Below are 24,304 nucleotides of genomic sequence, written 5' to 3'. Positions count from 1 at the left end.
TACAGCAGCTCAACGCAGTGTGTCATCATCACCTCTTCTAGGTCAGTTAGGAATGAACAAGAAATGATGGCTTTGCCAGTGACGTGCACATGTGATGTTTGAATTTTTATAAATCAGAGAGTGTTATTTGCTAGAGGTTGCTAGACTTTAAACTTTAATCAGGATTTATCCCTGCTCTTTACAGTGGAGACAGTTATCATATACTGGGATAAGTGAGCAAACAGACAAGGAGGTATAAGCTGACTGATGATGAGTTTTGAGCATGAAGGTGGTGATATGGCTACAATGCATGTCCGAATTAGAAGACGTGAGGCCAACCTAACATAGGACCTCAGGACTCATCAATATTTATTGGTGAGCTGCTGCTTGACTATCATACCTCCACTGGAACAATATCAATTGGAAGAAATGGATTCCAACAGCAGCCCAAAGGTAACTCATGGGAGAGGATGATGGAACATCAGGAAGGATGGTTGGAGCACTGGAGACTCAAAGGTCCTTAATGCTCCTCTTGGCTCAATGTAATGTATAGTTAGCTCATGTCAGGAAATCTCCTGACTCAGTGCCCTTGCATTGGAAAAACTATGCCCCGATTGGCATGATTTTTGTTTCTCTGTTGATGGATGGATAGACTGGTGGTTAAGGGTTAGGGAAATGTGTGCAGAATGCAATCAGACGCACTTACCACCATCTCCCCCCCAGCCCCCTTCCCAACCCCACCCTCAATCCCTCTCCCTTTCCCCAAAGATGCAGATTGGAAGTGGCCGCAGGAGTGCTGAGGTCACCTGTTTAAAAGGCTTGCCTTGGTTCTTGGGAATTTGCACTAACGTTTTCATTTTAATACATTTCTAGCCCATAGCTCTCACACCCCCTTACCTCTCCACCTGCTCCCCATGATAATGTCCACCCACCCTATGGGCACCTCATACTTTCTACATCAATCATTTCTGTAACCCCTTCAAGTCCCAATGCTAACTTAGTATCAATCCATGCTAACTCCATCTTTGTTTGCTCTTGCACCTTCCATGCTAACTCACCCAGTATTCACAGAGATGAAATGCTGAAATGAAATAAAATAAACTTCTATAAAGATCTACATAAAGCCAAGTTCTCTCTATAAGCATGTCCCATTCCTGAAAGTTCATTCAAAACATTTAAAACCAATCAGGTATTGCTGAAAAAAGACACATTCTGTTAAAGCTTTTTGTTTTTGCACTTTTCAAGGCAATTTTCAAGAATAGCAGTTTGAGGGGATAACCAACAATTATACCATACGAGAGGAGAGTGCTGACTGGCTGGTAAGTAGATTCTGATTGGCATTACCATGGTGAATGCACCACTTAACAATAATAGTTAACTGTTAGGGTTTTTTTAAGTTTTAAACCAGGCAGTTTGACTCTGATTGGTCAAGGAGAAAGTGAGGTCTGCAGATGCTGGAGATCAGAGCTGAAAATGTGTTGCTGGAAAAGCGCAGCAGGTCAGGCAGCATCCAGGGAACAGGAGAATCGACGTTTCGGGCATAAGCCCGTCCTGAAGAAGGGCTTATGCCCGAAACGTCGATTCTCCTGTTCCCTGGATGCTGCCTGACCTGCTGCGCTTTTCCAGCAACACATTTTCAGCTCTGATTGGTCAAGACATTACTTTGAGTAATAAACCAGTGAATGGCTATCACTCATTTCATTGAGTTGAGACATGAGTAGTGCATGTCCATGTTTTGTTCTGTTCCCAAAAATTCGGGATGCTGTAGCTTCTACCAGGATTATCCATAGAGTGTTATCCCATTGAGAAAATCACATCCAATATTAGACATTATGTTTTGAATTTTGGAAGCCCAAGTTGATTTCAATAAAGCCTGGTTGTAAACTGTCTATCATTGTTAACTGGCACGCTCTCCATGATAACATCTCTACTAGAGTTTATTAGGTAACTAATTAGCAGTGTCCTTTCAGACAGCATAAATGTGGTTTTCTGCTTGAATTAGTATTCTTGTGAATTGTCCTGAAGAGTGCAAGAAAAGCATTGGCAAACTATAGTTTGTATCAGAAATACTCTAATTTTGTGTGACCAAACAACTTCTCATGTACTAATAAAAAACACATGCATTTATGTTCATGATCCCACACCAAAGACAGCTAATTTCTCAATAATCTCTTTGACCTGTGAAACAAACTGTGAACTTGTGACTCTCACCCCACTGTAATAACGATAGGTTTATGGAAAGTAGTGAACTGTTAATAATGATATTAATATAGCACTTAGGGTTACATCAACAAATAACTATTGAAATTGATACAGCAAACCTTTTTTGGCATTATAGTTGGAGGCATGCCATTTTATTTTCCAAATTGTCATTTAAATAACTTGACAGCTTCTGAGCTCTACCTACTTTATTTGCCTATCTGATCTATGAACCTTCTAAAGAATTCTCAGTTCCAATTTTGACACTAAAGCAGTTATTGCAGCTGAAATGGTATGCTTCAGCACTGAGTTCAAATGTTTCTGCTGAGTTCAGATTTCCCTCATTTGAAAGCCATTCTACACATTGTTCCTTTTACCCTTGGTAAAAATAGAATCTGATAGAAAAATGGGGCAGGACTCCTGGATCCGGGTCGTATCTGCCATTTTCAAAAGGTCCTGGCAATCCACATGAAAACCTTGACTAATGTGTCTTCTGCCCATTAACCTGAAAAACTGCCCTATATCAGATCAGATACTTTTCAAGTGCTCTGTAAGTACACGACATTGGCATTTAAATTGGCCATTAGTCCACACGTTTTACTCACCTAAAACAGGCACCATGCAGTCCGAATTCTACCTAAGGTTTCCTTTTGCTTTTGATGTACCTGACAAATGGCATTTAACAATACATTAACTCTTAATAACATCAAAGATGATTGATAAATCACTCTCTTGTATCAATGCATCATGGTTAGACTGCAGCTCACATTACACCCACCCCCAGTCCTGAAGAAGGATTACACCCGAAACATTGACTACTCCACCTCCTGATGCTGCCTGCTTTGCTGTGTTATTCCAGCCTCCTGCTTGTCTATCTTGGATTCCAGCATCTGCAGTTTTTTAGTCTCTAACTAAGAATTGGTGGCTCAGTGGTTAGCACTGCTGTCTCACAGCACCAGGCTTCCAGGTTCGATTCCAGCCTCGGGCGACTCTGTGTGGAGTTTGCACATTCTCCCCGTGTCTGCATGGGTTTCCTCCAGGTACTCCGGTTTCCTCCCACAGTTACAAGGAGGTGGAGGTCAGGTGAATTGGCCATGCTAAATTGCCCACAGTGTTAGCTGCATTAGTCGGAGGGAAATGGTGTGGGTGGGTTACTCTTTGGAGGGTCGGTGTGGACTGGTTGGGCCAAAGGGCCTGTTTCCACACTGTAGGGAATCTAATCTAATCTAAACAATTGACAGCCATAGCAAGCTATTTGATGCTAATATGATTTCCCAAGCACAATTGAAATTATTGTCTGGTTAATCTGCTTTTGACTAAGGGTGCCGCTGGAAGAGCACGGATATAATGTCAAGTGCTCTTTAACATCCACATATAGCTAGGGTCTCAAACTGACTACTACATTGTCAAACGAGCTCTCTCCCAGTACTACACTGAAGGGTCAGACCATCTCGTGTTCAAATTCTGAAGTGGAAGTTGAATTCTAACCCTTCTAACACTAAATTTAGGACTGCTACCAAATGAGCCAAGCCTAACAGGAAGAAATCAGGAAACTATGAACAAACATAGCTGCTCACTGGAGGCAGAGTCAATGAGTTTTGCTCTTTATTTACCAGATTCAAAACCAACATTTTGAAAAAAAAATTCCAATGAGATATAGCAGTGATAAGCAAGATCAGTAAAATGAGGAGGGGATAACGTGATGACCCAGTAATCCACCCATAAATAATGCCATCAAAGAGGCTTTCGAGATGATTAACAATTTACTGGTGCAAGACAATTCCCAGAAAGGCAGCTTTTCAGAATGGCCAACACAGCAGAAGCAACAATCTGTTCCAACACATGGTAGCTGTTGTTCCAATATTTGGACTGTGTCAATGTGTTTATTCATTTCTCAGAAAGGAACAGCATGTTGATCCTTTCATTTGTGTGATTTTTATGGTGATGTGTCAGGCAGGGGAAGCCAAACGTTCATTGTTACAAATGCAGGGGAGATGCTTCCAAGAACACAATAAGAAAGAAACACTTCTCGAATTCCTGGTTGCAAAGTATTCAGAGCCACGTCACAATATAAAACCTGGCTGCTGTGAGCCACAGTGATAAGCAGAGCCAAGAACATTACGTTAAACGAAAGCTTCCTTTGTTACTTAATACGGGTGTGAAGGTTGCCAACCTTGCTGCAGTGTGGGATGTGGCATTCAACGATTGTGTTTAACCTAATGGAAAGCAGAAGTCGCAACACAGTATCGCAGGATTAGTTCAAGCATTTTGCAGAAGTTGTCTGCAATACTTTTGTTTTGTTAGTGAAACCAATACTAAACTACAACTGTACCTGAATTCGGGCGAGATTTGCCATTAGGATTAGTATTTATTTTTCCCCAGCTAAATTTAAATTATATAGAGGTTCAGTTATTCAGAAACCAGGATGCTAATTGTAACCCAATGGGTCGGTGGAAACTTAAAAGGTGAGTAGACATCACCTTGCCACCCCCTGTCCAACTAACATCCACCAAGAGTCACGCCAACTCTCACCTGACTTAGCTCACAGTTGAAAATACTAAAATGGGGTGGGTGCCTAGTGAAGTATTTAAATTGTCACTGCTAACCAGATGTGACTTTAGTTACTTTGGTAAAAACAAGACTGGTTTCACAAACCAATTGACCAGTGTCTAAAGCTGCACTTAAAGCTGTTCTCTCCTGCAGGTATTTGTAGTTATCAGCATTTGTGTGGTACTGTGAGGACTTGTATATTTGCAAGTCCCTCCTAAGCTTACGCTTTGTGTCTTTTTGATTTCCAATATCTCACCCCACAACTTTTTCACACACATATGCACTCATCATTTATCACAACTTCTGCATTGCTTCACACTTGTGGATGGTTAAACAGTTGAAGGAAGTCACAGCCTGGGGATTCAGGACTTAAAGCAGGTGGAGGAGGTTAACCACAGATAGACTTACCCAGCCTGGAGGGACCAAGGGTTAGGAGTTACTTGGATCATTCCAAATGAACAGTGTGTGAGGTGGCTCTGCATTATAAGACAGGCTGTCATGTGATCCATGATCTTGTATCGGCAACAATTTCTTAAGGCCCTAATAATTATGATTGACCAAATGCCTTATTGCTATCATGAAATAAACTTTCTTGTTATCTAAGGGCAATATCTCCTCTGTAGATAATCTACAGTGCTATATTGTTTCTCACTAACCATTAGGTAAGCCCAAGGCAAAAAAAAGACAATGGAGGATAGGTGGCAGCAATCTACCTCAAAAAAGCCTCACCTAGTACCTGATGTTGGTAAAGGGGCAACTGTCAAAAAGTAGCAGGAGTAATCATCTGGAAAAATACCTTGTATTACTGCGCTGGAGTGTCTGCCTGCATTCTTATACTCATACCTGGAATGGGACTTATACTCACAACATTCTGACATAATTAGGGGCACCAGTAATACATTGAAGCAACCTTGCACTTAGGTACCAATTAATTCCAAAAGATAGGCGATTTGGACACATCTATTAATGCCACCATTTCAATCTTGATAAAATGTGTACACCACAAACTGTCCATCCTATCTAACTGCCTATTTTTATCCACATTTCAGCACATGAAGTGCGGCTGGGATTGAATTATGCAGGAAATAGACTGAACCTTTATTAGATGTAATGAAATGCTGGGGTATCTTCTTCAACTTTAAATGTCACAATCTTTTTTTTACTTGCTCAATTTTTGTTAAGTGCACATTTTGAGAGTATATTCTCTCCATAGGGAATCAGCTGTTACCCATACTCAGTGCAGTTACTTCTTTCAGAACCTTAAAGAGCCATCATTGACATTAAGGGACACCTTTGTGTCCCAGGGTTTGAAACCAGTTATGAGAGGTGAAACAGTTTTGAGAGGCGAAAGGACAGTGTTCTTAAAAATCTTGGCAAACAAAATTGCTCCTTCTTGGCTTGGTTTTATTTATCATTGCAGTGCTCCGTCATGGTCTGGTTTTATTTATCATTCCAGTCATGTGTAAGAATAAACATTCTGCTCTTTCCTATTCTGCTCAATACATATGCAACATACAGAAATAGATAGAACTGTCTCTAGTTACGTGCAATCACCCAATGTATCACAGTGTGTATGGTGAAAACAGCAGATGTAATTTAACTGAGTGCAAATTACAAGTGGTGAAGAGAGGAGATGAAACATAAAAGGAAAAAATAAACACATTCCAAAAAGTATCCCACAGCATCATAATTACAACAAATTGAAAACTAATTTTGGTGCCTTCTGTTAAAATGTCTTTTTTGGCATCTTTGAGGTGATGTTTTTATAATTCATGTTTGCAGACATGTTTTCGTAAACCTTTAGCATAAATGTCTTAACAGTTAAACACTGTTCTGGATCTTAGCCATTACTTGAAAGGACCGTTAGGTTGTTCTATAAACATTGGGTTTGTTTATAATGTGAACCCAGATGCACATTAATTATCCTCAGTTTGTGACTGAGGAATATCAGCCCTTCAGGCAGAATATGTCAGCACATCATAATCTGCTCCTGAGCTGGAAAACCTGACCAGCTCAGTATAAACAAACTATCACACTGAAATCACTTCTGTTTATGCTGCAGACTTCATAACTTACAACAGAAATTTTACACTACACTTTAACCACTTGGCTGCTGACTTCACAACAATGTCATTACTTCCCCAGTGTACACTAGAACAGTCACAATATACAATGGCCTTTGATACAACATGGATTGTTTATGGTGTTCTCACCAGCTGAGAGCCCATAAACACTCATTATAAGTGGCATAACACTTTTTAACTATACTTGTAAGGATTCTCAAAGACAGCTTTATAGTCTGCAGCATTACCCTTTAACTTTAGATAATTAAATATTTCTGGTCCATAAATTTAGGTAGTCAAATTTGACCTTTATCATTTCCAGGCAATACATTGGAAATAAGGTTGGGCATGTTTACATCCAAACTACTTTTAAATTTCAATCTATTATTTTGCAGTCACACAATGTTCAATAATATTTTTTTAAAATGAGCATTTACAATGATGGAGAAGTTGAAGATCTGCTTTGCACAGAAGAGGACAAAGTTCCCCAGCTTCCACAGGATAGAGGCCCAAGGATGACAGGTGCCACTGCACACAGAACATGACCTAGTGCCTGTGATTGTTCCTATTGGATCGGTTGTGTTTACACTGTGGGCAGATCCAACAACCTGGAGGAACTGAATCAGTTAATCAGCATACTTGCTCTTTTTGTGATTTTAGTGATATTTTGGAGGTAGAAAACTTGGTGAAGGTGCATTTTGTGTGAAGATATACTTTCCATATATCAGAAATCTCTGATTTGAGGAAAGAGCAAGATCCAAAAAGGCCAGCAACTCCAAACAATGGAGCTGGCCTAGAGGAGATGTTCCAGTTCATTTTTGTGTGTATTTGTCACCAGCAACATTTCTGTTTAGACAGTGAATGAATATCCCATTCCATCAAGATGCTCTTCCTACATTAATATAATGTTTGCGATGATTTATACCAACCAGATTCTTGCTGCCATAGGTAGATCTATAGAATAACGGGAGAATAAATTTGATACCAATTTATTGACTTAGTTGAGTTTTTAAAAAATTCAGCGCACACTGGACATTGAGCCAGGTACCTTCCTAATAGGAGAAAGTGAGGACTGCAAATGCTGGAGATCAGAGCTGAAAAATGTGTTGCTGGAAAAGCGCAGCAGGTCAGGCAGCATCCAAGGAGCAGGAGAATCGATGTTTCGGAATCCTGAAGAAGGGCTTATGCCCGAAATGAAAGACACATTTTTCAGCACCTTCCTAATATATTATATAATCTTCTGACTGTTAAAAGCCCAGAGTCCATGAGTCACCTTATGTTGATGATGGTGTTAAGTACAAAGGACCACTCATCATTCATAGTCTAAAGTTCCCAAAGTCCCAATTTAAGACTAATATTAAAGTGTTTTATGTTTCAGATCCAAACCATCTGGTGTACATTTCAAATATGTTGTACAACTCAGACCATTTTCATAAAGGGAAATAAAAGACAAATATTTTCTCCGGTTGCGGTGTTAGCCTCTCTACCAGGTTTACATTAGGATTACAACCAGGTGAGCGAGGCCTGCATGTTGGGAATTCAGGGCACAATGCCGCACTGACACCAATAGAAAAGCAACCTAAAACTAGTCAAACAAACTCCATTTCCAAGCCTAATCCTTTCCTTACACCATAATAGACGTCAGGTTTGCAGCAAGGTTGCTGCATAGAGATTGCACCTGTACGATATCCTCCAGTATTGATCTTACTAAAGCTTGCAGGGCATCTCAGTGGGTAGCACTGCTGCCTCACAGCGCCAGGAACCCTGATTCGATTCTAGCCTCAGGCTGTTTGGAGTTTGCACTTTCTCCCTGTGTCTGCATTGGTTTCCACCGGGTGCTCCAAAAGAGGTGCAGGTCAGGTGAATTGGCCAAGCTAAATTGCCCAGAGTATTAGGTGCACTAGTCAGAGGGAAATGGGTCTGGGTGGGTTAAACTTCGGAGGGTCGGTGTGGATTTGTTGGGCCGAAGGGCCTGTTTCCACACTGTAGGGGAAATAATCTAAAAGCATCTCATTACTGTGGTAATGGCAGGCACACTAATGTTGAGTACATCTGTAGTGGCTGCCTGCCTTATGTTTGCAGGATCCTCTACATTGTGGTCCATGCTGCCCATGCTGCTTGCCCAGCCTACATCCCCCAGTTTGGGAGGGGAATTGACAGCTACATTGGCTCTGGTAGAAGTCAATTAGCTGTCTAAATGAGAAGCAAAACTCACAGATTAAGGGTGCTGCACTCTTCCCATTTATCTTCGACAGGATTGGGCAGCTTGCTCGAGGGCCATCCTCAGGAGATCACTGCAGGAATTCCTCAGAGTAGTGCTCTAGGTCCAACCCTCCTCAGTTGCTTCATCAATAGCCTTCCCAATAATAAGGCCAGACCTGGTGATGTTTGCTAATGATTGCAGCTGGAGTAGGCAGGACTTGAACCTGGGTCTCTTGGTCCAGGGGTAGGGACACTACTTCTGCATAGCATGAGGGCCCCAACGAAGGGCTTTGCCAAAAAAAATTATTTTATGTCTCACAGGTGATACCTATAGAATGTCAGCTGAGCAGCTCAAATTTCCAATCGGTCACAACTGCACATGGCCTTGTGGAGTTCTAATCTAATAGATACAGTTACCTGCTTGATGAAAATATGGTTATATCCCCTTTGCTTGGAAGGACGATTTTCATTGTGAAGCCCTTTCTCTGGAATGCTGAGTGAATGTGAAGTTCGCTGTCAGACCAGAAATATAGTTCCCAGTGGTGATGTGGTACAGAGGCCTTTTGGCTGTTGTTAAAAAGAAAGAAGGCTTTGAGGGGAGACCTGGAAGATAAATGATCCTGTGACCAAGCTCAGCAGCTTGTAATGTGAGATCATCTGCAGCCATCACATTTTCACGAGTTTTATTTGTGAATATGACTTCTTCTAATTTAAACTGTAAAACACAGATCTTGTATTTAAACCTTTATTCCTGGTACCAAAGCAACAGCACCGAGCTGTTCTGGAAAGCAAAGCTTCAGAATATTGGCTTATTCTCCATGAGTGAAGGATACTGCCTTCCTTTCATGGACAACATACCCTGACCCTGCAGCACAGGAACCATCAGATTGCTTAGTTATCTTACTTATTTACCAATGTTTCTGGGCATGCAGGAATGAAAGGATCATTTCATTCGTTTGTCTAAACATTTTTCAGTGCCAACAGTTCAAGTAAAAATTGTTCTGTGTTTTATATGTTTCCCAGATCCAAAATGGAAACCACAAATTTTTACACTGCAGCCCAATGTTCCAAGGTGGAATTGGACTGGCAATGCATCAGATGCCATGTTGGTTTGAAGGCTTTGTAAGATTCCCTAATAGCTACATAAAATAAACGCAGGCTAAATTTAAGTATTTTAATAAATACTCCTGCATCAGAATTTGGTATCTTTTATAGAATTGCTTTCAGCACCAAGCCTCCTTAACCTGCCCATCATCTCACAACAGGAACAGTCAACATGCCCATGTTCATTCATGAGAAGTAGGTTTCACAGGTAAGGCCAGAATTTAATGCCCATCTCTAATTGCCCTTGAGTAGGTGGTGAACACTATTTAAAGAGATCCTACCTTCATTGCAATAAATCTCTGGATGAATCCAGCTGTGACTGGACCACCATTTTGGCTTTTTTTTGGCAAGTGTGAGATCTTTTCCCAAGGTAAAGCTTGCGAAGGATTTGCTGACCATGGAAATATTGCTGAGGTAGAGCAGTAGCAAGGAAAGCAGCAAAGATCTGCATAGATCGCGAGAAGAAAACAAAATAAAATGGGGGATGCAGGAGACACTGCAATGTGATTGTGCAGAAAGTGATCATTGTATTTAAAAACTCAAACAGGCCAATGTGAAAGGAGGCTGGGGGGAAGCAGGCTGTGCCAACTGATGCAATGAAAGCCAGAGTTCAATGCATGAATACACAGGAAGAGCACAACTCAGTAGGTCAACGCCATGCATCAATTAGGAGACTGCTCTCCCAGAGTACCAATTCTCCATCCACCTCTTTAACCAGACCCAACACATATCAATACTTCAAAACATAAAACTTTGTAGGTGTTCCTGCTGCATCACTGAGATTATGAAGAATAAGAGCTGTGCCAAACAAAACATTTTGCTTCACTGAGGGACTCCTTCAAATTTCAAAATATTGATTGGAGCTCACAATTTTCCCACTGGAGGCAGAGTTAGGACTAAATCTGATTTGCATTCCACTCTCTGTCTCCAGACTGCTGGGAAAGGCCATTCGATACACTCCACTCCAGATCCAGATGCCTGCATATTGCAGGCCAGGTTGTTGATAAAAGGATGCAATTGGCATCCCAAATGATTCACAGCTCTAAACACATTTAAAGGATAGTTGCTCATCTAGGCATACTGTTCGTCTGACTGCAAGCATAAGGGAGCAGGAGAATTGTCATTTTACTTGGAGCTTTGAATGATAGTTTGTGAGAAACTGCAATAACTTCTTGCTGCCAGCAGAGGATTTGTACAATGTTAAAATACATAAATACCACAAGCAACAAATAAAAATATTCCAGTAGAGATTATTGCCAACAGGGACAGTGAGAAAAAGCATTAGCAAAGATTCTTTAATGGATACAAGCCTTATCATCACCTTTGCATAAATTGGAATGTGTTATGCTGTTGAAGATAATATATAATTTGTATAATTAACAAGAACTTTCAGTTTATCCAAACAAAGGATAATTCATATGTGAATCTGCTTTTCAATTAAACAAAGAGATTACTCAATGTCTCTTTTCAAATCAGTACAAGCTTTATATATAATTATAGCCAGATAAAAATGAAAAGATTAATCATGTCTTAGTGATCAACAATTCTGGGGGAGTGAAGGCTTTAAGATGTAAAACAGTTTTCCAAATGCTGATGAGCTGAGTGACCCAGTTTTGACATGTTGCACATGGCTTTTGAGCAAGTGCTTTGTCAGAAGTGACAAATGGCACATTCTCATACCAGAGCCTCAGCTCCAGACCTCTGTAGCTCCCATGAGGGGTATAATTTTGTCCTTGAGGTCACTGAAATCATTGATCCCATAAAATTATGCCCTTGTTCTTTTCTTTTCTCCTTTCCTTGGGCAGATCTATAAAAATATCCTGGAATGCATTTCCAAATGTCTTGGCTAAAGGTGAACTGTAAGAGAAATTAGCAGGATAGTTTCAAAGACATTAACTCATTAATGCAAAGACCAACTTCAATGATATCAGAATGCTAAAAAAAAGTCGATTAACTGGGAACCTAATGACACAGCTTTGAAATCAATTGTGAACATCATTACCTCTGTGAGCACATGCACATAAATTACTAGATTACCCTATCTTGCATACTAAGCCTTGTTGGCTAGAACGAACCACATCGATGTGCGAGATGTGATATGTTAGCTAATCTCAGTTGGAACGATGCTGGGGGTACTATGGGTAGGCTCAGAGTGCCTCAGCTAGCAGGAAGTAAAACAATATTCCTGATTTCTGCCTGGTCAGTCACATTGTAAAATTAGAATGTGTAATTCTGATTTGGGCAGGATGTAGTTTGGGCTGTGATGCCTTCCTTCCCAAATAGCAAGCTGACATTCAAGGCATAAAAATCTACACAGACTCAACAAGCCTTCTCCCATAACTTCAGCAGTATCAGTAGAATCCACTGATAAGTGTCAAGGGACTTGGTTGCACTCTGTGAACATCCTTTCAGACATTTCTAGGCCTGACTGTTACTGTTTGGCCAAAGTAATGAGGAGCTGCTAACAAACGCTCAAGTACATCATCTGGATTTTCCTCCTGTTTCCTATCCCCCAATCATTACAGAAGTGGTGAGTTTAGTGATGCCTGCCACCAATACCTGGCTACTTCAGTATGGATTTTCCTTCCCTTGTTCTTTTGAGAATAGACTCCAAGAATGCTTACTCTGCCTAAGTATTCAGATTTTGACAAGAGATACAAAACCCAGAACATCATCCAATTCTCTTGCCTTCGGACTGCTCCCAACATTCCAGGTGGTAATGCAGTGCTTTGCTGTACCTGGGGCAAGAGCTGAAGATCTTCAAAACTCCTTTTTTTTTTAGGTAAGAGGACACCTTTTAGAGTGCATGTGTCCTACCCTTTAGACACCATTTCCTTATCCTTGTTCAATCTTGATATGGACAGTATCCCTCTGACCAAAAGGGCACTTTGCACTCAGCATAATGCATTCTGACTGCATCGCGTTGTAAATTCTCAGGTTTGGGTCTGCTTTCGGGGTTGCTGCTGTGACCCCAACCAGCAAGATGTTCAGAGTCACCCAACCATCCACCGTTCAGTATGGAGAGGAGAATCTTGGCAAATGTGTTAGCACCTTAAGTGAAATAATTATCCTATTTAAGGATAAAGTGCTGGGCTGCCATCATTTTGCTCAGAAAGAATGCTCCGCCTCAATTTTTGAGGAGAAACCCAGAAGTGTGGCTCTCCGGGATGCCCTTCAGAAATACGATTTCTGTCTTGTCAACACACTTCCTGCCTGAGAGTGAGGCAGATTGCCAGGCCACTTTTCTATAATGGTGGAAAGCAACTGGGGGCTGGATGTCAGGTAAGTCCGACATGTCAGAGATTTGGGCAGTAATCTGCTGGGGGATCTTGAAGATTCTCTGATTGTGTGCAGACTAGTTTGCTGGGCCAGAACCCACTCCTGCTTCTGCTGACCCACATACAGGGCAAGAATGGCACAAAGATCTTGTTTCTATCCTTCTCGATTCCATTAGCAGCTGAGATCTCGAAGGAGTGGCGAACTTGTCCCAATGAGTTAAAATCAAACACCTTGTTCAAATGAAAGTATCCGGTCTCCTTAAAAGTATTTGGTGGCTGACTACCTCTCGAGAACATGTTGGCTGTCTGCACTTATCCCCTTCCTTCCCTCTCCCAACTCCTTCCCATTCCCCTCCAGTACTCCCTCACTCCATCTCCCCTTCCTTCTCCACTTTTAGTGCAGATGGGTGGATTGGTGTCAGGTTCAGATTTTAAAATGCTTTCCCTGCCTTTTTTCCCCCTGTCCTTGGGGTTAGACCTTCCCTCCCTGGTGTTTAATTTATGCCTGTCAGTTCAGGATAAGCCAAATTATGAGTGAAGAAACTAAGTAACTGCATCATTATTAATGATGGAAAAAATTCCATTTTAAAATAGAAAGCCAGCATAGAGGAACTCTTTAGCCAACATTTAAACACATCACCTCACTCCTGGTATTGGGCCCAGGCCGATAACTGTCAAGGGCAGCCTACGGCTTTTCTCACTTACAATAAGTGATGTTTCATAATACACATTTCCATATGCTTTGAGATGTGGTGCAGATTTCCAACAGCCAGGCCAACAGCAAAATTGGACACAAATGTACTCTCAAAAAATATGTAAACTTCAAGTAACTGTTCAGAGAAAGCCCAGAGATGAAGCAAGAAAGATTAGGATTGCTAACCACAGCAAGTTCAGTCCCAGGTCTTCTTGTAACCGAAGTAGCTTGTGGGACTGGTAAGCTGCAGCACTCTAGAATGGGAAAAGGATGAAAAGAAGTAAACGTCTGCAGCAGCTATGGATGAGGCAGTGGGTTTGACCCTCCATGCCTGTTCTCAGCAGAAGATGAATATAGAGGTCAGAGCATTTGCTAACCTGAACAAAACGGGGCCAAGTGTTATGAGGAAACCTGCTGCTATCACGCAGAGATGGACAGAAGTGGTACAATTCGCTGCAGCTTGTTAAGGTTGACAAATGGCTCAACATTCTACTCCTTTGCTGTTCAATTGTGAGGGATTTTTAAAACCAGGAACTTACTTTTCAACAAAAAAAATGCAAAGGACAATCCCTAAAACTAGAAGTGTGATGAAACAGACCCAAATTAGTATTATTGCCAAATCAAGGATATGGAGAGGATTCAGTGTTTCCACCCATGTTCACTCAATAAGAATGCAACCTTTGGCACAAGTGATTAGCTTTTTGTGAGCTTTACTGCTGATCATAAATCTCCAGTTATATAAAACTTGCCCTCACACACAGTCAGGCAACAGTAGCAGCTAAAACACTTTCAGGTCAGAGCTCACATGACGGTTCATTTCCTAAAGGGCCTTGTCAATCCAACCTGACTATCCCAAACAATGTGTGCACTGCCTGTACAGCTCAGGACTTCCTGCTGGGACTATTATGACTGTGATGGGACGAATGCCCTGAGCACCAGGGGACGGGGTGGAGCAGTGGTAATGTCATTAAGCAAGTAATCCAGAAACCCAGGTTAATGCTCTGGGGACATAACTCCAAATTTCAAAACAGCAGTTTTGGTGAAATTTGAAGTTAAGAATGAGTTCTGGAATAAAAGGTTTGAGTAATGGTAACCATGTAACCACTGTCGATTGTCATTAAAATAAACCCATCTGGATCACTAATGTCCTTCAGGGAAGGAAATCTGCTATCCTTACCTGGTCTGGCCTACATGTGACTCCAGGCCCACAGCAATGTCGATGATTCTTTACAGCCTGTGGATGATTTGGGATGGACAATTAATATTGGCTGAGCCAGATACTCCAACATCCCATGAAAGAATAAAAACAGCAATTATTGTGTAGCTCATCATCCCTTAATATAAAAGTGTGAATGACGCTACTAAAATGGCCAAATGATTCTCTCGTACTCTCCATTTCAGAATAGAAGACTCTTTCACCGAGCTTCTTCAATGCAAACGTATGCTCAAAAAAAATCTGTTTATGATAAATAAAGCATTTAGAAAAACTGATTAACAACTAAAATATAAACCAGAAGTGGAACTATATCCTCTTAATCACCAATGTTAATTTAGTGGACAGTGAAGAGGGCAATATCAGAGTACAACGGGACCTTGATCAGATGGGCGGATGGGCCAAGGAGTGGCAGATGGAATTTAATTTAAATAAGTATTAGGTGTTGCATTTTGGTAGGGAAAATCAGGGCAAAACTTATATACTAATGGTGGGGAATGTTGCTGAATAAAGAGACCTTGGGGTGTGGGTTCATAGTTCCTTGAAGATGGAGTCACAGCTAGACAGGGTAGTGAAGAAAGCATTTAGTACTCTTGCCTTTACCGGTCAGACCATTGAGTATAGGAGTTGGGATGTCATGTTGCGGCTGTACAGGACATTGGTTAGGTCACTTTTGGAATACTGCATTCAACTCTGGTCTTCCTCCTATAGGAAGGATGTTGTTAAACTTGCAAGGGTGCAGAAAAGAGTCAAGGATGTTGCCAGGGTTGGAAGGTTTGAGCTATAGGGAGAAGTTGAATAGACTAGGGCTGTTTTCTCTGGAACGAAGGCTGAAGGGTGACCTTATAGAGGTTTATAAAACCATGAGGGACATGGATAGAGTGAATAAACAAGGTCTTTTTCCCAGGGTAGGGCAGTCCAAAGCTAGAGGGGATTGGTTTAAGCTGAGAGGGAAAAGATATAAAAGGGACCTAAGCACCAATGTTTTACAGAGAGGGTGGTGTGTGAATGGAATGAGCTGTCAGAGGAAGTGGTGGAGGCCAGTACAATTGCAACATTTAAAAGGCATCTGGATGGGTATATGAATAGGAAGGGTTTAGAGGGATATGGGACAAATGCTGGAAACTGGGACTAGATTAGGTTGGGATATCTGATCGGCATATATGAGTTGGACCGAAGGGTCAGTTTCCATGCTGTACATCTCTATGATTCTATGATCAAATTTGCACATTAGGAAAAACAAGAGTGCCTGATACAGAAGAACACTGATTGTTACATGACTATGATGACAGAGAGCTGAGAAATCACAATTTGTCATTATTTTATCATCAAGTTACTTGTCTAGCCATCATGATTTGTGCAGATAGAAAAGAAGCAGATTTAGAGCTGGAAGGACACAGGGATATAAAGAACATGGTTACTGTGATAATATTCATTCCAATGGGCAGTACCATCTGCTCCCTTGAGCGGTGTGGGCAACTGCAAGTAAATTGGGAAAATATTACAAAAATTAAAATAAATCAAACTGGAAAAGCATTTTCAATCGACCCTTTAAGGTTTAAATCTTACTTTGAATCTTACTGGTGAACGATGACTCCCTTATTGATATACATTTGCATCTCATTTGTATATAGCTCTCGATTCTCCTTTCCATCCCTGAGAACCCAGACAGTGTCACTTCCTGACATGGTAGTCAGAGCAGTCTCCTGGTGGCAGTAGTTTGCCGCTTACTTCTCCAGGTCAGACACTGCCCTCCTTCAAGTGGGCATTGCCAAGCCACCAGCCTCATCATGGCAATTTTCGGCATAACTCACAAACCATTTGAGCCCTTCTGGAGCTCAACGACACTTACGACTCGTATGTTTCTGCCAAGTTGCTTTGGCCAGAGGACCATGTGCATCTTGTACATCTACACAGTATGTAGCTTATGGCTTGTGGCTTACTTTCTTAGTGATCACTTACTTTGTAATTACTCAGAAGCTGCCAGCCTTTGTGACTTGAATTGCTTTTTCACCCAGTGGAAAAGACCAGCAGCTCATCATAGTTCTGAACACTGAACTGTCAATGGGATAGACATCTGGCTATATAACACCATGCTATGTCAATGTCACACCTACAGCAAGTGTTATCAGCTTGCTTAACCAAATGGCCATATCTGAATGGTCAAAAGAGAATAGCCCTTAATAGGGTGGGACTCCATCAGACATGGAGAGTTTATTTCAGTCTGCTAGAAGTTAATCAATAATCCAGCCCAAGGATTGGCCAAACATTCAGGCACATGGATCCATCAGAGTCCGGGAATCCATATCGTTGGAGTGTGGGGTTTAGGCTATAGCCAGATAGGAACACTCAAACACTGGGTGTTCTTATTTATCTCTGAAACAGAAGTGACCTGGACTATCATCCCAGTGCAGGCGGGCCTGTTATGGTTACGTGAACTCCTTTGTTGGTCAACAGGAAAAAATGATGGACCTCTCTTTCCCACCCCTCCATCAGGCGGAGGGGGTGGCATAGTGGCTCAGCGGTTAGCACTGCTGCCTCACAGCACCAGGGTCCCAGGTTGAATTCCTGCCTCAGGTGACTGTCTGTGTGGAGTTTGCACACTCTCCCAGTGTCTACGTGGGTTTGCTTCGGGTGCTCCAGTTTCCTCTCTTAGTCCAAAGATGTGCAGGTCAGGTGAATTAGCCAAGTTAAATTGCCCATAGTTAGGTGCATTAGTCAGGGATAAATATAGGGTCTGGGTGGGTTACTCTTCGGAGGGTAGGTATGAACCTATTGGGCCGAAGGGCTTGTTTCTACACTGTAGGGGAATCTAATCTAATCTAATCAGTACCTCCAGATTCCTGTCTCTGCAGTGGGGAGCAAGATCCCCCTCTGGTCATGTCTTCAGTGATGACCATAGAGCAAATTCAATCCAATATGTCACTTCAACATAGCTTCCCTTCAGATGAGACAATAAGGGAAATGTTGATGGACAAATGACAGACTCCAACATGTATTACCTTAGCTGTTCAAAGGCACAGTATCTGTTATTAAAAAACAAACAAACAAATACTTCTTGTTGGACAAATGGTTAAAGGAGTTAGAACAAAAATCAAAATAATTCCATTCTTTGCCTCATTCGTCATGCTTTTGTGCCTGTGCATTTGATGAGAGAATGTGTGCATGTTTAGCCAAGTGCAAAATGGAAATAATTGTCAAGTGAATTATCACTTAATGCTCAGCAGTACAGTATGAACAAAATGTATTAAGCCCTGCGTCAAACAATGTTCAGTGTTCACTAGAACAAACAGAATGTCATTGCTGTCATATGAGGGTACATTATGGACATTCTTGTACAATGAGAAAATCCTTGAAACTTAAGGATAAACATGATTTACATAACTTGTGATTTATGGGTCTTCATCACACTTATAATCCAGTAAAAACGAGATACATTTTTATCAGACTTCTTTATCCTTGATTTATACTTGATTTATAAGAAAATGAATTGTTACTGCTGCCTCACAGCATCAGGGTCCCAGGTTCGATTCCAGCCTTGGGTGACTGTCTGTGTGGAGTTTGCACATTTTCCCTGTGTCTGCGTGGGTTTCCTCCGGGTGCTCCAGTTTCCTCCCACAGTCCAAAGATGTGCAGGTCAGGTGAATTGGCCATGCTAAATTGCCCATAGTATTAGATGCATTAGTCAGAGGGAAATGGGTCTGGGTGGGTTACTCTTTGGAGGGTGGGTAATGACTGGTTGGGCTGAAGGGCCTGTTTCCACACTGTAGGGAATCTAATCTAATCTAATGTAAGGACTATCTAGACAATTGAACAATTTATTTTATTTATGAAATTTAAATTCGAAGACTCGAGATGGCAAGTCAATGTTTTATTGGTGAATACAATCATTGAAAAGGTTGGAATTAATCTATTTTGATAATAATTTGGAAAAATTAGTTTGTAAATTCTACGATCGTCAAGCTCTGGAGAATGGAAAATGTTCCATTTTAGCAAAGCTGTTTTCACAGATTAGATATAGCAATCTGAGAAATACTGTCTATGTTTAATGTGCTTCTGTTCATCTCTTGAAATGCATTAGGCGAGAAACAAATATCTTTCATTTTATGGAATGACAGCTATAGCAATCTCAATTGGAAAGAATCCCTCTGATACTCTCCTACTTCCTTTAAATCTTCAGAATGGTATCTGCACAGTAATGATACCTCATTCAATCAACTAGACCTCATTCTTTTCAGAGAAAGATTTGTTAGCAGTTTAAGGTGTATTGGTCAGAAATTGACCGTCACTATTCTTTATTAGGTTTTTAAACTTGAACAAAGTGTGCGATGCCAGCAATTGGCAATGGACCATTTTTCATTTCATGTTTCCAAAGAATTATTTTTAAATTAACAGGAACGTGACAGTTACAACGGAGATTGGACAGTCTTTTTGCCAATGCCAGCTGGAAGAGGTTCTGGTAAGGTAGTAAAATCCTTATTGCTTTGATTCCTGAAAAGGTGAAAGAAAATGAATGCCTTCTGGTGCTGATAAAAAATTATTGCATCATCTTTGTCTCTCTTCTGATAAAGATCCCCATTGGCTGACTGTCTCAGCATTTACCCAAGAGCTGGGAACCCTCCCTTAAATCCCATGCGGCAACTTCTTGATAGGCAAAACACTTGAGACAGGAGTCCACTCTGATATATGGTACTGAAAATAGGGAATTAAAATTACATGGGCCTTACAACCAAACCAAGGGCATTTCTTGGCTTTCCAACCCAGTCGACTCTTCACATTGATGCAGTGAAAAATCAGAACTCCATAACAATCCAAGGGTTCCCAAATGACCAGTGACTACATTCAGTGAGATTGTCAATTATTGCCAAATATGAATAGTTTGGTGTCATAGGTCAGACCCTGGATTGAGCCTGCCTAAACTCACTTCATAAAGAATTCTCACAGCCTTGAATGGGAATCCAAGCCACAAGAGGTGAAAGGTAAATATCTAACACACTGCAGCATCCATGTCCCCAATGTTTATAAGGATGGATGAAAGGTCATTAAAAAACACTCAATGTCTAAAATTCAGTGAATCCACTAAAGGCAATCTGATGTTTAACTTCTAATCCATTTATAAAGTTTTCTAAAATAGTTTGCATTTTTTAAATATGGTTTAATGGTAAGGCATTCAAGTAATAGTGTGCTCTTAATCCATTTCCATAAATAATATCATATTTACTGATTGTTTTTTCCAAGCCATCATCTTCAGTCTCTTCCTTGTATAAACAAGAACTGGCTGTGCAGTTGTTCCCTTTGTACTTGCCAGAATGTCTACATGTACTGATTACAATATCTTCAAGTCAACTGGAAAGAAAATCCAAGCAGTGGACACACACAGAGCCAATAAATAAAAAGAGTAATGATAAGTTTTTGAGTGTGTTGATAGGAAGTTGGACTGGTCACTGAGTTAAAAAGAATTGTCTATGATTTTTCTCAGCACTCTGAGGACTGGAAATTGGTACCACTTGGCCTTGGAATGGATCATCTGAAGGTGGATAAATCAGTGATCCAAACAGATGCAGCTACAGATTTTATTCTGACCTAGTTCTTGCCACTGTCCACATGGATGATGCTAATAAGTGGATTTAACCTTTGATGTAGAAGCTGAACCAATTCCTGGTGACTTATCACTTGTGAATAAGCAGAATGGTATATGGAGGCATCAGCTCCATGAGCAGATTCCTGCCTTTGCTTCCTGTTTGGGTGAATGTTTCTCTTCTCAGGCGGATGTAAAGGATCCCACGACATATTTCAAAGGAGAACAGCATCATGTGGGTGATGATCTTTGAATTACAATCTAAACCATGTCAGAACTGGTGCAGGGCAGATAAGATCAGAGAGGTGAATATGTGGCTTAAAGGCTGGGATGGGTGAAATAGGTTTTGATTCATTAGGCACTTTAAAAAAAAAATTTGATTATTTATTGTCACGTGACAAATTACAGTGAAAAGTGTCACCACTCTCCGGCGTCATCTTAAAACACGGGAAAATAAACCAAAGCATAGAATATAATAGTAGAAAAATAAAACAATAAAGAAAAAGTGTTCAACTTTACAGTCTTCATGTTAAGTATTCTGCCATGGGCCATGGGTGTAGTGGCCAGGCACATGTCCCCTTTGCTGCGCTGTTGCTGGATTGAAAGTTGTCATTCTTCAGCGCCATCTCACCTCCACCAACACCCTCGTCGCTATGAATCCTTGCTTGACCATGCCAATGCAGATGCCACCAATGCACTGTGTACCACACTGGCCCAAACTTCACTCCACCACCACCACGAGTCCACTTTGGGCCCACCTCACCAATGCAACCATTGCCAATGCCGTCGGGTCTCGTACTGGGTCCAAACTCGCTCCTGCTGCCACATTCATGAATCTGAGCTGGATGCTAATGCTGCCAGGTACCAAAACTCACTGGTACCAGTGCCAGGGAAAGCAAGATCTGTACGTCTGAGATGGTCTTCATGTTAACCATGTCAGGACCTGTGTTCCATTGAGTTATGTATCTATGGTAGTGAGATAGTTTATCTACTAAATGGTAGGCTGCTGGAAGGACAAGGAACATGGGAGAGGAAATTTGATAAATGAAAGAAAAAGAACAAGGCAACAGAGAACTGGGAATCAATGTGAATAATGAGAAGCAGAGTGTGTCATGAAAGGAAAGAACTTATGAATTTAAGATAACAGGAAAAGTAAAGGCCAGAGTTTGTAAGAATGGTAAGAAGGCAGAATTAAAGGCTCTGTATATGAATCTGTGTAATGTTCATAACAAAATAGATGAAATAACAGAATCAATAGAAATGAATATATATGACCTGATAGCAACTTCAGGGACATGGTTGCAAAGTGACCAACTTTGGGACTAAGTATTGAAAGCCCTTTCACAGTAATCAGAGATTACCTCACTTCAGAAGATCAAGATGTTGAATCATTTTGGATAGACATAAGAAATTGCAAAGATAAGAAAGTATTTGTGGGAGTAGTTTATAGCTCTCTGGGGAAGTAAGTTACTGGATAAACAACACTCTGAGAGAAAGAAAAATCACATCTCTCTCTAAAATGGGGTGCTCATATTTTTAAATGTAGGCACTGAGATGTAGTCTCTCCTGTAAGAGTAAATATCGCCTAATATCAATCCTGTAAAGACCCCGCCATAATTAAGTAATCTGCTCACTGTAGACTCACTCATAAAGAATGACAACTGGATAAGGCATCAGCAGTGGCCACAAATATAGCATGGCATTATCAGCACCAGACAAATGTGAGTTGATGCAATTTGAATGTCAAATGTAAGAGATTGTACACAGTAAATGACGGGACCCTTCGGAGCACTGATATTTACAGAGGGACCTTGGAATGCAGGTCCATAATTCCCTAAAAGTGGCAACATAAGTGGATAAGGTGATAAGGAAGGCATATGGAATACTTGCCTTTATTGATCAGGCCATTCAATATAAAAGTTGTCAAGTCATGTCGCAGATTGTTCAGCTGCACCATCACAATACTGACAATGAACCAGCTGCCACATGCAAAGAGGAAGACTGAATCCTTTGCTTTGGAAAGACACAAGGTTTCATTGCAATGCTAAGTTTACCAGTACAATTCATTAACATACTGATTCTAGAGAAAACCAGTTTCCCCTCAAGGAAACTTTCTCAGCACGTTCTCTCTTGGTCTGCTAGCATGCTGACAGATTGGTTGGCCTTTATCTTGCGCATTTCATTCTTAATTAGACTGTTCTGTTGAGAACTCTGCAATAAACATTGGTGTCTTGTGAAAGACATCAATTAGGGAGAATTGAAACTCAAACACTGTGCTATTGGTCAAGATTGCTACTCAGGCAACTGGAGCTTTCTAGGAGAAAGTGAGGACTGCAGATTCCGGAGTCCATGTGGACTGGAGCTTTCTTCCAGCTTGGAGTTCCGAGCTGGGATTGTGTACTTCCAACAATCCATTCAGTCAATGTACCTGATTCCATTGACCATCCACTCACTTTACATTATTACAGGGTTTCTGGGAATGGGACCAGCAGCATAAAGCAGAAGAGAGATTTATCAAATGCTGCTTGGAAATGTGGATGTCCTGCACATGATGATTATTAGAAACAAATCATGGTCTCGTGATAAGTTCTCATTAATTTTTGTTAGATGGCGGACAGAATAGAGAAATCAAAATAGTCAAGTTGTTCTTTTTCTTTGTTTATTTTCTCTTACTTTCAGTCTTTATCAACATTATTGTAAATTAACATCCTGTTTTTGTTCTTTTCATTAATTGATTCTCCAGCGGGAACTCCCCCTCACTTCATATTTGGAAGAAACAGAAAAGCAAGTGGTACCAAGCAGATCAAGACTCCTGTCAGGACCCTCACACCCAAGAGGAGAATATATCCCACCATGGCTTATGATTAATGCTGAAGTGTCCTTTCTCCAAACGAAAACTCTAACCTACACTCACTTCCTGAAGAAGGGCTCATGCCCGAAACGTCGATTCTCCTGTTCCTTGGATGCTGCTTGACTTGCTGCGCTTTTCCAGCAACACATTTTCAACTCACTGATACCACTCAGGAATGTGATTGCCAAACTTGCCGTCATTCTGGACCCTTCGCAGAAGTATATTGTGGTGTGGCTGCACAAAGTAAGCCACCGCATGGTGAATAACAGCCTCTAATTATTGGCCGCACCCATCAAGATGCTACTCAATGCCTGTAATTAATGGATCTGCAATGGAATTTCTAGCTTGTTTAAATTTTTAAAATTAGAACAAATGATGCAGATGTTTATGGTAGATCCATGGGATTGTTATCTCTTCACTGTTGTGAGCTTAAGTCTCTGAAAGAATTTTAATGAGGTGGCATCCTCTGCTTTACCAGTAACCCTTGCCCCAGCACGTGCATTCCCCCCAACCCCCACCCACTCTCACCAAAGATTCCTTCCTCCTGATGTACAAGTAGCCATTTCAATACTGTAGGCATACATAATCCCAAC

At 41.0% G+C, this 24,304-nt stretch overlaps 1 long non-coding RNA gene across 1 annotated transcript; it reads left to right on the top strand.

Annotated features, from left to right (window-relative positions):
* Positions 1-323: 323 nt before the first annotated feature.
* LOC122552780 lies at positions 324-23,680 on the top strand. Its single transcript, XR_006312497.1, has 4 exons — positions 324-432; positions 1,225-1,298; positions 19,678-19,741; positions 23,604-23,680. It is a non-coding gene; the product is annotated as an uncharacterized LOC122552780 (long non-coding RNA).
* Positions 23,681-24,304: the final 624 nt, after the last annotated feature.

Source organism: Chiloscyllium plagiosum, chromosome 9 (genome assembly GCF_004010195.1).
Source record: "Chiloscyllium plagiosum isolate BGI_BamShark_2017 chromosome 9, ASM401019v2, whole genome shotgun sequence".
In the NCBI taxonomy this organism is placed as follows: domain Eukaryota; kingdom Metazoa; phylum Chordata; class Chondrichthyes; order Orectolobiformes; family Hemiscylliidae; genus Chiloscyllium; species Chiloscyllium plagiosum.
Note: the sequence above shows the minus strand (reverse complement) of the source record. Positions and strands in the feature narration are given on the sequence as shown.